Here is a 15,000-nt window from a genome sequence, read left to right on the forward strand (position 1 = left end):
CTGTAATATCGTGGAGTCTGCATTCGCGTCGCGCATACCTGAAGAGCACAGACGAGTTTTACTTTATTTTATTAATAAATTGATAGGCAAAACTTAGATGAATAAGAACAAAACCATCAAAACATTAAAACACTGCTTGACTGCATCTGCAAGGAGTATACCCGAAGATGCTTCGGCATTGCACCGATCGAGATCAAGACAAAGGAATGGCAGTTCAGATGATTTGAACATGTGTTGAGCGCCGACAACGACATCGTCGCGAAACTGGTCAAGTCAGTCAACGGAAAGTGACGAGTGGTAGGCATACCGCTCTGCACAATGATCTTTATATAAGCGGCCTTCGCCTGTACCAGGCCTGTGACCGTGCCTAGTTAAGATATTAAATTCATCATTGCGTGCCCCCTAGTAGTTCAGGATATAAGCGAAAATACAATGAAATAAAAATTAAAACATAAAAGTAGTAATATGTGATTTACGTAACATACAATATATACAGTTGTGCCCGATATTATTCATACCCCCCCTTAAAAATTGAGTTTATTAGGCGTAACTTTGTTAGAATTTATTGTTTACGTCCATATTGATACATATTCTTAATAAACCTCTTCTGATCATTTTCGTCATTTTAAAATCTCGGGATACTTGTAATAAAAGAAATATACAGCTATTTATAAAATCTGCAATGTTCAAAAATAATCATACCCCCTTATTTTTTCAGTATTAATCGAGTTTCTGACTGTTTGTTTCCTGTTTGATTCTTATTTTGAATGCTTTTATACAACCTTTGATTAATTTCATTTCGTTTTTTGCATTTTTCAGAAATTAAAATGATATCAACTGAAAACCAATAAAAGAATAAAAATTATTAGAATGGGGAAGAAAAAAGAGCTTAGTAATGATCTTAGGACTAAAATTGCGAATTCACATAAGGATGGTTTAGGTTAAAAGTCAATTTCCAAGAAATTTGAGGTCCCTACAGCAACAGTACAGAGCATCATCAAAAAATTCCAGAGCCACCACACAACAAACAACTTGATTGGTAGAGGAAGGAAAAGGAAACTGTCTGCTAGAGCCACCAGGAATATTGTAAGAAGTGTTAATGCAAATCCAACCACCACTACTAAGGACATTTTAGAAAATCTGGAGTCTTCTGGCATAAAAATATCAAGGCAAACATTGCAAAGGACTCTGCATGAAAATGGTCTGAAACGAAGAAGACCAAGAAGGACTCCATTGCACACCGGAAAACACCTTGCAGCACGTCTAAAGTTTACTAGGAACCATGTGAATTCTCCAGAGTCCGTTTTCTCAAGTATTTTGTGGACTCACGAAACAAAAATTGAATTGTTTGGCCATATGGATGCTTCTTACGTTTGGAGGAAGAAAGGAGAAGCTTACAACCCAAAGAACACCATACCTACGGTGAAACATGGTGGTGGTAGCCTAATGTTTTGGGGCTCCTTTTCGGCTAGTGGTCCAGGTAGTTTGGTCAAGATAGATGGAACCATGAAGAAGGAGCAATATTTGGAGATACTCCAGAAAAACATTGGACAGGATGCGGAGAAGCTCCATTTAGGACCAAACTGGGTCCTTCAACAGGATAATGATCCAAAACATACTGCCAAAATAGTCAAGAAATGGTTTGAGGATAATCAAATTAATGTTTTGGAATGGCCTAGCCAGAGTCCCGACCTTAACCCTATCGAAAACCTCTGGCACATATTGAAAACTGAGGTTAAAAAGCGGAAACCTAGAAATTTGAGGGATTTGGAGAACTACTGCATTGAAGAATGGTCAAAAATCAGTGTTGATGCTTGTAAAAACCTTGTTGATAAATATCCAAAACGGTTACAGGCAGTTATTAAGAATAAAGGGCATGCTATTGACTATTAGTAAGAGAGGTATGAATAATTTTGAACTAGTGCCATTATTGTTTTTCTTTGTATAATGTTTCAAACTTGCATAATTTATTTATTTGTTGAGTTTATATTAAATGCTTATGCTTGATTTATTGTTTGAAATCCCTTTAATATTGTCTACCTTCTGGTTTGAGCAATAATCTTATAGAAATCTCAAAGATCCGAGGGGTATGAATAATATCGGGCACAAGTGTATATATATATATATATATATATATATATATATATATATATATATATATATATATATATCGTTTCTTATCGTTGATTAGTTTCAGTTGAATTAAAGTCGGTCAGTTTAGTTCGTATGCGAATCTATCGACTGGTGTTAATCGTGACACCCTGCACTGATGATTCCCGCCCGAAAGGATGAAAAACCATTGTCTATAGGTATTTAATAATTATTATAGTAAATATGTATAGTAAAAATATGTAAAGTAAATATTATAGTAAATTATGTCAGCCAATTTAAGAAACTCATGTCTGATCGTTAAGCACTTTCAATTGAATTAAAGTCGGTCAATTTAGGTCCTGTGTGCAAATCATCAAATAATGATTAGATCACTCTGACAGACGTTAAAAAGCATTTCAAAAATAAATGTTTAGATTCAATAGCATTTCTCGCGGTTAACGGTAGCCGAATGGATTAGGTCCTTGCTAATGAAGCCATGAATGGCTTCTGTCGCTGGGTTCGAATCTATCGACTGATGTTTGTCGTGACAGTCTGCACTGATGATTCCTCAAAGGATGAAACACTAGTGTCTGTAGGTATTTAATAATTATTATAGTAAATAATTATATATATATATATATATATATATATATATATATATATATATATATATATATGAAATAAAATGGAGGTGGAAGGACCTGGATACTCAACGTTTCGCCCGATTTATGCGGGCTTCTTCAAGAGGGATGGTCATGACCATCCCTCTTGAAGAAGCCCGCATAAATCGGGCGAAACGTTGAGTATCCAGGTCCTTCCACCTCCATTTTATTTCATATCGTCGGATTTAATCCAGCTCAACAATCATATATATATATATATATATATATATATATATATATATATATATATCCGACGTTTACATGTCTACGTATATGTTATCTCATTTTCTGTTCCAAAATACCTCATAATAAAAAAAAACCTTTTTGTTGAAATATTCTTACGAATTTGACTTCTTTAAGGTAATATCGAAGAAGCACGCTTCGTAACAATTATAAAAAAAGAAAAGAAAAGGTTCGATGTATAAGACGAACACAAAGGAAAAAGTGAAAACTCTTCGAGGCTCATGAATTGTGAAGTGAAAAGGAAAACGAAAAAGCAAACACGAATTTTAAAATTTCGAAACAAAGTTTATTTTTAAATTAGGGGTAACCGAAAGGGAAAAAAAATTTACACGGCCAAATAACTTATGGCAAGGGGGAAATATATATATATATATATATATATATATATATATATATATATATATATATATACAGATATATTTTATTACATTTTCACCCCAAACAAGGCACATTGCCACTTTGTTGTAGGGGGCTACTATCAAGGGCATAGGCATCAGGGGTACTGTGTAGGGATTTGGGCAGCAAGCTGTCGGTTCACGTTACACTTGAACTTCTGCATGTCAGTACAGTTGGGGAAGCAGGGACCCGGAAGGGAATTCCAAAGTTTAGCTGTCCTGGAGAAGAAACTACTGGAGTAGAAGGCTCTCTTACATCTAGGGATCTCTACTGTGTAGAGGTGGGATTTAGCTGCTTGTCGGATTTGTTGGGGTTATTTACGTCGAGGTGGCACAAGTGCTTGCAGTTCGTCAGAGCATTCACCGTTAAAGTACTTGTAGAACAGGCAGAGGGATGCAACGCTTCGTCGATGGGACAGAGGCTGAAGTTTAGATGACAGTTCAGGATCTATCAGATTGGCGACTCTCTTTTGGACCTTATCTGGGAGCGAGAGACTAGTGGCAGATTCAGTAGCCCAAATATGACAACAATACTCCATACATCCCAAGAGAAGGTGTATCAATGGCTCAAAAAGAAAAAGAAAAAGAAAGAAACAAAACAAAAATAACAGTTCATTGGTATATGTGTTTAAGAAAGAGGGAGAGAAAAGGGGTAAACTCACAGTCCCTTTCTTTATATATATATATATATATATATATATATATATATATATATATATATATATATATATATATATATATATATATATATATATGATAATATCTGTTCAGGTTTCGTCTGGCCTCACTATTTGTGTTTTCAAGTTTGGCTTATCCAAGCTTTTATTGTGGGCGTCATATTTTTTTCTGTCAGCTCTATTTCTGTTTACACGTCTAGGTTATCCTTATTTTTTTAATCATATTTCTCCTTATTCTCTCTTCTTCTTTATTTCTCCTTCTTTTGTTCGTCTCGCTTAGAGATACAGCGAAAAATTCGCCGTTTTCTCCCTCGGCCAGTTGTCTGCCCAACAACTGTCGTCTGCCAACTTCTATCGTCTCCAATTTCTGTCGTCTTCAACTGCCTCTTTCTAGCAGCCCTTTCTCCACCTTCTTCTTCTTCTTCTTCTTCTTCTTCTTCTTCTTCTTCTTCTTCTTCTTCACGGCGCATAGTAATTACACATGCATGCTGCCTATAGATTCTCTTTTTCTCTCTATGTATTTTTTCACGAAATCGACAACCTGCCATACATCTACAAGATGTCTGAAATCGCTCTACACAGATCAATCAAGAGGTCATAACGAAGATAGAGCCTAACAAGCAGAAGAACAACAATCGCCTTCTCCTATTTTAGACACGAAACGGTGTTGCAATGACGACCATCTCGCAAGAGCTTTGCCACTGCCAGAGGCCTCGAACTAACAACACCAGCGTCTTTCTACCTGCGTTGGTGGAATGAATCAGTCAAAGACAACAATAACAAGGCTCTTCCGTCAACATCGGACAAAGCAAAACTCTTTGCCAAGAACTTTCCAGCTTATTCTACCCTATGCAATCAGGGCCGCCAATCGCCCCTCCCGTCTTTCCTCCTGTGTTTGAAAACACGCAATGCGACATACAAATATATGTGCGTGATGTTGGCAAGCTAAGCAAAAATATCGATTCCAGTAAAGCAATTGGCTCTGACGGCTTACTTATTATAGTGCTCAAAAAGCTTCGACAAGAAAAAGCTCCAATACTTACAAAGTTATTTAAGCGTTGTCTTAAAGAGAATTGCTTCCCAACACCCTGGAAAATCTCCTCAGTATGTCCCGTATCTCTCTCTCCCCCCCTCTCTCTCTCTCTCTCTCTCTCTCTCTCTCAGTACAAACCAATTAATCTCCTGTGCGTCATAAGTAAGTTGCTGGAATCTGAGTTAAATAGATAAGTGGTCAACCACCTCAGCCAAAATAACCTACTCAGTGATATGCAATATGGTTTCCGTTCTGGTAGATCTACAGCAGATGTGTTAATAGTTATATCTCATAGGATTAGTTAATCTCTCAACAGAGGCTTACTTTCTAGGGCAATTGCTCTTGACATATCAACGGCTTTTGATGGGGTATGGCATAAAGGTCTACTCCACAAAATCTCCAGCTACCGTATAGTTGGTAACGTATTTTCAGTTATTAAATTATTTCTCTCTGATAGGCTCATAAGAGTAGTGGTTGATGAACAGAATTTAGAAGCTCACAGTATAAATGCTGTAGTCCCTCAGGGGTCCATCCTGGGCCCAACTCTCTTCCTGATCTTCGTCAATGATCTCCCAAATTACATCCTTAGATCATTCGTAGACCTTTATGCTGACGACACTACAATCTATGGCAACACTTCAAAGGCCGTAAACAACCAAGTTCGCTCTAATTTTCTCTACTCTGATCTTGATTACGTTGTGCAATGGCAAAAGACGTGGCTGGTTAATTTTAATGTATTGAAAACCAAGCTTCTATCTTTATATGATCAACGCTCTGGTCCCAGTCTGACATCAATTGAAATGAATCGCTCTCGTCTTAGGAAGGCTCCATGTTTTGACAAGCTTCTAGGTCTGAGCTTTACTCGTGATCTAAGATGAAACACGTACATCAAATTCGTTGCCAATGCTGCTGAAAAAATGGTGGTATCGTTTTACCGCTCTAGTAGATATAGCACTGCTGATGCAATTCTCTATGTATAAGAGCCAAGTAGTCTAAGAATGAAGTATTGTTGCCACATCGAGGCAGGATCTGCTAGAAGCACTTTATCCTACCTTGACAAAGTTCAAAATTCACTTTGTAGCCTAGTTGAGGACACCCTTTTCTCTTCCCAGCAACCTCGTTCTCAGAGAAAATATTTTGTGAGTTTGTCACTGCTTTATCATTATTTTCATGACAAGCGCTCGTCTGTGCCCCAATCTATGTCCCCCTTACCTGACTTTCACAAAAAAATACTCGTCTAACTGAAACCACTATCAATATTTCTCCAACTCTTTTTCTGTGCCTAAACCTAAATGTAGATTCCATGAACAAAGCTTCTTTCTTAGAACTGAACGCCTGTGGAAATCTCTTCGTCTTCCTGCTTTCCAAATGACTGCAATATGGTTGTCTTCAAGTCTAATGTAAACAAGTTCTTAATGAACTATCCCTTTAAGTAATCCAATTTACCAGAATCTTCTGACCTGCTGTAATCATGACTCCCTGCAATGATGATTCCCGAATAGATGAAACACTAGTGTCTGTAGATATTTAAAAATTATTATAGTAATAATTGTGTGTGCGTGTATATATATATATATATATAATTTAAAGGAGATTAGAATAATAGTCTAAAGAGCTAAGTGTATTTTAATGTAATAGTGAAATTACTAGTTTAATTAAAATACAGGAAATGCTCGTTGTAATTTAGATATATAATAAGCTCAATAGTTAAATGTCCTAGAGCTAATTCAATATTAAGTAATGTGATTTATAATTTAAAAATTTAAAAAAAATTTTAAAATTTAAAAATCAAATTTTAATTAAATTAAAAATCAGTTTCATAAGAAGGAACAACAACAAAGTCAATTATCTGTACGATCGTTTCGGAAATCCGTGCTTTTTATTTGTGGTATACATGAAGTCACGTAGAACAATTATACATAGTTTTTTTGGTAAGGACGGTCTCCTCATCAGCAAATTTAGGAGGATTTCTATTGAATTGAAAAGACACCAAAAATATATATATATATATATCAGTACTATATATAACGTTCAGTCTAATAATTGATAAAGAATTGTCTCTATAATAATAAAATACGTAATCTGCATGAATTAAAATATCATATTTAAGCGTATTTTACGACCGGGCAACGCCATGCTACTGTTGTTTCATCGTTTTTAATTAAACAGATTGGACAACTTACTGCGTATCCAAACATGAAAACTCTTTTATTTTGTAAATTGAACAAATTAGTGTTACTAAAAATGTGCTTTCATTTTTTAATGATGATAGTGAAACGAGGTTAATAAACATTATTGTATATAAAACACGTGGTATCAGGGGAAGTCGCGTTTTTTTTCTTGTTTTTTTTTTGTGTGTTTTTTAGATATTGATCATTTTACGCTTAATTTCATTAAATTTGTATACTTTCTTCTTAAATGTAAATCTGTTGAGTACTTTTTTTTTAAAACTCTAGCAGCCCGCCCGGCGTTGCCCGGTCGCAAAAGCTACAACTACTTTTCCCCATTCTCTATCCGCGCCTAAATTCTATCCGCACATTTCATTAACGGAGCTTCTTTCTCAGAACTGTCCGCTTTTGGAACACTGTTCCGCTAGACTGTTCCTTGGTTGAATACAATATTGTAGCCTTTAAATCCAATGTAAACAAGTTCCATTTACACTGTCCCAAAATAATCAAATTCTATCCAATTTATGCCATTAGTGATTACTATACATTCATTAGCCCTTATCCTCGAGTAGTCTTCGGGCCTTGATAAGTGGTAACTCCCAAATAAAAAAAAAATATTTTAAGTTTGCAAAATATGTATCATCAAACATGATTTTCGCACTTCATTTCATTGTAGGAAAATGTTTTTAGTTCTTTTAGGGAATTCCTTTTTTCGGATATTTTTTATAGTTAAAATCTTTTTTTTTTTACCCGCGCAACATAGGGACACAGGTTCTATTAGTGTGTGTGTGTGTGTGTGTGTGTGTGTGTGTGTGTGTGTGTGTGTGTGTGTATACTAGCAAAAGTATCCGTCGTTGACTGCGTTCAAAAACAGCCTACAGAAAATGGACTGATTTATGAAAGTATGATAGGTTATGAAAAGGAACGGTTGTAAAGAGATAGCTTCGAATTCGGGGGTACCAAAACCAAAGCAAAATATGATGAAAGTAAAAATAAAATAGATGAACCCCATAATTTATTATACCATACATGTTCACACTGAAACACTTATCACAATATTTTGTGGATCTATATTATAAAACCTTGTTAAACTTTGTGACATATTTCCATTCTATGCGGTCAGGCGCGAACGAACAGCCCATAATTTTATTATACCATATTTCTTCAAACTGAAACATAATTATCAAAGTATACTTACGCAGATAGATATGAAAAGTTTTTATTAAAGTTTGTGCCTATTTCCATTCTATGGAGGCCAAGCACGAACGCAGACCCTGCAATTTTATTATACCATCCCTATTTAAGTTAAAACATACTTATCAAAGTATTATTATGTACATCACTTATAAACGTTTTTTTTTTTTCATTTTTTATTTCCATACTTTGGGAGCCAGGCACAATTTTTATGAACCACCGTTCTGCCAGATCCAACATACCCATTCCTAATCCTCGATACATCTTCTATAATTATATGTAATCAGTTTTTTAAAATAGTCAACCATATAGGAGCCTATTCGTGACCAGACACACACACAGACATTCAGCTTTATATATATATATATATATATATATATATATGTATTGTTTTTAAATATAATTATCCACTGACACGTGTTTCATCGTCTACGAACCATAAGAGTGTCTGAATGTAGCGAGATTCGAAATCGGAACCCCATGGTAAGAAGCCTAAACTCTTACGACTCGTCTACCTCGCCAACTGTTCGGATATATCACGATTTACGTAGATGTTATTTGTTTATGTTTTTGCGATACGTTTTGAATGAATTCAATTATTTACGAAAATGCATTTTTTTACATAAATGCGAGTTGGGAATAATTTTCCCTTTCACCAAATTGGTACTCCCATATGGGGAGCTGCATATATGTTGTCTTTAAAATATAATTATCCACTGACACGTGTTTCGTTGTCCACGACTCATCAAAGTGGCTGAATCTAGCGAGATTCGAAATTGGAGCCCCATGGTAATCTACGTAAATCGCGATAAATCCGAACAGTCAGAGAGGTAAACGAGTGGTAAGAGTTTAGGCTTCTTACCATGGGGTCCTGATTTCGAATCTCTCTAAATTCAGCCACTCTGATGAGTCATAGGCGACGAAACACGTGTCAGTGGATAATTGTATTTCAAAAACAATATATATGCCGCTTCCCACATGGGTGTACCAAATTAGTTAAAGGAAAAATTCTTCCCAACTCGCATTTAGGTAAAAAAATTCATTTTCGTAAATAATTGAATCCATTCAAAACGTATCACAAAAATATAAACAAATAATATATATATATTGTTTGTTTATATTTTTGTGATACGTTTTTTTTTTGTTTTTTTGTTGTTGTTTATTTTGCTATTTTTTAGCATGACACCCAAGATTGCTGACATGTAGCAACGTGGGGATGAAATTTCTTTTTCCCCCAAACACCAGGTTTATCATGTACAAAATCAACCTTTTGTTGGTAACATCAAATGGAAACAACATCTGACGAGTTGGTGAGAACAGAAAATTTTTATGGACACATAAAATCATAAAATTGCCATCCCATTAACGAAACTGCTGTAATGAAGAAATCCAGAATGAAATAAATAAAAGTTAAAAAGAAAAAAAATCTAAGTCTTTGAATTTCAACAAAGTTTTGCACGATCTATATATATATATATATATATATATATATATATATATATATATATATGGAGAGAGAGAGAGAGAGAGAGTCTCAATAAAATGTATATACCCTTTAAATGCCCATAAAACCAACATTTATTATGAGTAAGAAAAGTTTCATACATCAAAATACTGCAAAAAAAACCCCCAAAAAACAGAAAAAACTATAGAAACAAGCTACTTCGATAAGTGTTGAGATTATTGTCCATTGTGGTCCATGAACAGCTGAAACGCTCACTAATTGAATCGAAAACGTTCCTAATCAGTTCAATTGGTATGTTGACACATCTTTCAATGGTTGCTTTGAACTCATTCATTGGAGCTGTGTTTAACATGCCCCCACCCATTCTCACCCTCAAAATCCATTGAGGGAGTTAATCTGGTGAGCGTTGACAGTACTCAGTACTTCCTCTTCGTTGTAACTATCTGCTTCGCAGGTGACTATCAAGATATGATCTTACATCATGATGATAGTGGGGAAGTGCTCCATCCTGCTGGAAGTGCCATTCTTTATTTCTAATCATCTCTTGGGAACGTGGCATAGCGTATTCATGTAGCAAGTTGAGATAATTTTAAGAGTGTATACATTTTATTGAGACACCCTATATATATATATATATATATATATATATATATGTGTGTACATATATATGTGCATATATATATATGTACATATATATATGTACATATATATATATATATATATATATATATATAATAAAATAAAATAAAAATTACAATTAAATTTACCAAAATGACCCAAGATGGTAAAACTAAAGTATATTATAAATATTAAAAAATTAATATTTATGAAGTAATCTCAACTTGATGTAAAAGCTCGATAAAACGAAATAGGAAATAGAGTTTTCTGATTATGTCTTGGCAGTCATGTGAAATGCATATCTTATTTTTCTTTTAATAATATTATTGGAATTTTCCCCTGTTCTTTTCTTTGTACATATTTGTAAATTATTCCATGGATTTCGGCCTTTTGGATTATTTTGGACCATCTTCCAATTACGTGATTTCCTTGGATTTTACTTGTACAAATGGAAACTAATTTACCTTTCTTGGAGTTATATTTTTGGATTTTACCGTCATTGGATTATTTATCTTTCACCAGACTATCCATTCACGTGTAATCACCTTTTTCTTCACCATATTCCCTCTGCTTCACTTTTGTTATCAAGGAAGATCTTGAACTTACTTGTAGTTTCATCAAATACTTTTGTATGCAAAATCCGATCCCGCATTTTGCTAATTCCTACCCTCATTTGAGAAGGAAAGTATTTCTTCGAAACTCCGCGGATTAAGGACTATCCACTTATCAAGTGTTTCCTTTTCAGATTAAATATGTTTTTAACTCTTTTTCGAAGTGTTTTAAGCATGTTTTATTAATTGTTTGCTCCTATATATATATATATATATATATATATATATATATATATATATATATATATATATATATATATATTTAAATAAGGGAGTAGTCACCAACAATGTGTATTTTTTAACATTATTTTATTATTCCGACATAATCACACACATCTACCACAAACCCACAGACACTCAACAATACCTCCACTTCAAAAGCCACCATCCTAAAAACTGTCTAAAATCAATACCCTACTCCCTAGCACGTAGAGTCTGCACCATATTAACAGGCAGACACCTCCGTTCAACTAGACTGAATGAACTACAAATAACACTGCGGAAAAGAGGATACCCACTACCACTAATACAGAAAGGTATTGAACTGGCTGAAGAAATTCCAATAGACTAACTAAGAACCCCAAAAGAACACAACAAAGAACAAATTCTAGCATACGTCTCTACACACAACACGAACAACCCAGAACTATTCACACAGATAACAAAAATCCTTATCCTCCTCAATCAGAACGACAAACTAAACAACATACTTAAAACAACAAAAATAATAAAAAGCAAACGCCAACCCAAAAACTTAAAACACATCCTAACTTCCTCAAAACTCGTCCCACACACTACAAAAGGAGTTACAAAATGCAACAAACCGCGATGTGGAGTATGTGACGTAATAATAGAAGGTAACACATACACATTCAAAAACCCAGCACAAACATTCAAAATAAAAAAAGGATCTAAATTGCACCTCCAGAAATGTAGTATATGCACTAAGATGCACAACATGCAACAAATCCTACATTGGCGCCACCAAAAATTTCAGCAATAGAGTGGCCTTACATAAGAGCAACATCAAAATTGCAGATAACAGACACCTCTATGTTTCAAAACACGTACACACATGCAGTGGAAACAGCTTCAAAATAATGCCAATCTTCCAAACAGACAATTATTTTTATTTACTTACACAGGAAAAAAACTTCATCACCAGATTCACTCCTGAACTGAACAGAACCTAATACCATCACACAAAAACATGAAATGCAAGATACACTCGCATGCACCCCCATACACATACACATATACACACCCACACATAAATCAGAATCTATACATTAAAACACACACGTGCGCGCATACAACCACACACAGACATAACACCCCTATCTCTAATACAACACACTGAACAACACCAACCCTACTTAACCTCGAAACCAACAACACTAGGAAACACCTAGAACCATAGTATAATATCTGTTCCAACACCTCGCTCCCTCCTCAGTCAGTGGAGGAGAACCCCCTCATGACTGAAACAACTATCATCCCTTCTATCATCCCCCTCCCATACCTATACCCCCTCCAATGCCCCCCCTCTGAGGAACAAAATCTTCCCACACTAGGAACCGATCCTGAGTCTGGCCATACCCACATGGGGAGACAAATAAATAGAAACATTAAAAAAAAACTATACATATTTTAAATACACCCCTCTTTCTAAACAAACACAATATAAGGAATGCCCGAAAAGACTAAAACGAAAAATCACAATACTAAAATCCAAGAATTCAAAAAATAAATATCAAAATAGAATGAAAGCACCCCTACCCTTATTTCAGAAGAGCTAGTCCCCCTCCCCACACATACACATTAGTAACGACCTCGGATCACAGCCGCCTTCCTAAGGAAGCAAATAACCCCAAAATACTATAAAACAATATACACATTCCCAAACCAATAAAAGCAAACACACACACGCACACACACACACACAAACACACACGCACGCACACACACACACACACACACACACACACACACACACACACACACACACACCCTACCCCACCCTAAAGGAAAAGAAAAAAACATTAGGAGAAAGAGATAGCGGGTACAGCCAGGTCAACGGTCTCCCTCACAAGCCCAATAAAAGAGCAATAAAAATTGAGCATGCCAATGAATAACAAACACTTACAAGCCTCCACCCCTTGGAAAAACTTCAAATTAACTATGAAAATCGCCATTTTTCCCTCTCCAACACATTTGAAACTAATTTCTGACGAGGACGCATCACAGAACGTCTGGAACGCGCGTAAAAACGATTTCAATGACTTAAAAACATTATTACAGTGATCCAAACATAATTCTCAATGAAAAACCAAGACACGGAATAATAAAATAATGTTAAAAAATACACATTATTGGTGACTACTCCCTTATTTAAATATACATCTTTCTTTCGTTGGAATTTCTTAACCCATTTTATATATATATATATATATATATATATATATATATATATATATATATATATATATATATATAAGCGATGTGTTGGACGAATAGCTTCTAATATGAGATTGATTATATATGTATATATATATATATATTATATATATACATATATATATATAATTATATATATATTATAATAATTATTCTTTTATTCCTACAGATATTAGTGCTTCATGTTTACGCAGTCATCAGTGTAAGATGACAATTCCTGCCGGTCGGGAAATTCGAACCGAGCCACGAAGCTGCGTTTATGTCACGTCATAATCTAACGTTACCCAACACGTTGTAGCCTCGGTCATAAAGTAGACAAGGAATAGAAAAGAACTCCAACTCTCTTTTTCGTATTGTAACAGCATTTATTTTCTCATTGTCCCGCCACGTTACGGCTTAGATATCACCCACATCTTTAATGTGCTCTCGAACGTCATCCACATCTCTAACGAGATCGTCTTCTCTAACGTGCTTTTTATAGTTTTTTTTGTGCTTTCACATGCATTTGTACATATGCATTCACGCTGTGTCACGTGAAAATCGCCATTCCTTATTTCGTTTGCTCTCTTCCTTCTACCAAAACTGTTGTATCTATCTCCCCCCCCCCGACGCATATCATGGTCTTTAGACACTTAGACCGGTGCGAAGAAAAACTCATTTGTATTTTGAGTCCAAATATGGGAGCATATGACGATTCAAGATTTTGCTTGCGTGTTTTCAGGCGTCGGGTGGCGGGGGTGATGTGCAGTCATTAACGTTGCTTTGGCGAATTCAAGAAGACAAGGAAGAAAGGAAATTGATATCTTTTTATGTTTACCGAAATAGAAAAAGTGTGTAGCGTTAAATACAAATAAAAAGAAATAGTTTGAGGAATTTTCTGAGGAAAAATTAGTTAAAGCGAAAATAATACGGTTATAAAATCTGTCTTACATGACAATATATTTTTAAGTGTGTATATATGTGTATGCATATATATATATATATATATATATATATATATGTGTGTGTGTGTGTGTGTGTGTGTGTGTGTGTGTGTGTATTAAACTTGCTTTTATTATTATATAAATGTGTGCGTGAAATGAAAAACAGAGAAAAACAATTAAACACGAGAAGAAATAACCAAACTAGAGATTTACCGGTTTCGTTCGGATCAAAGAATGTCTTCGGAAGAAATTGCTTCGTTTGTGTTTTTTTTTATATCTCCCGTTCTTTTCAGCGTTTTATTTTATAGCTTGTATTATACTTTCTCTCTCTCTCTCTCTCTCTCTCTCTCTCTCTTTCTCTCTCTCTCTCTCGAGAAGAAACAGAATATTTCTAATCAACCTCTTCTTTACTGTCTTTTTTCTTTTTCGTTGCTTTTTTTGTCATCGTCTGAATTCCGACGTT

The 15,000-nt window shown here is 34.9% G+C and overlaps 1 protein-coding gene across 1 annotated transcript in view; it reads right to left on the reverse strand.

Moving 5' to 3' along the window:
* LOC145263848 (ectonucleoside triphosphate diphosphohydrolase 8-like) overlaps window positions 1–15,000 on the reverse strand; it is a 379,759-nt gene that overhangs the window by 264,500 nt on the left and 100,259 nt on the right. The window lies entirely within an intron of this gene.

The sequence above is a fragment of the Euprymna scolopes genome, chromosome 39 (genome assembly GCF_053919585.1).
Source record: "Euprymna scolopes isolate OS-2025 chromosome 39, ASM5391958v1, whole genome shotgun sequence".
Lineage (NCBI taxonomy): Eukaryota > Metazoa > Mollusca > Cephalopoda > Sepiida > Sepiolidae > Euprymna > Euprymna scolopes.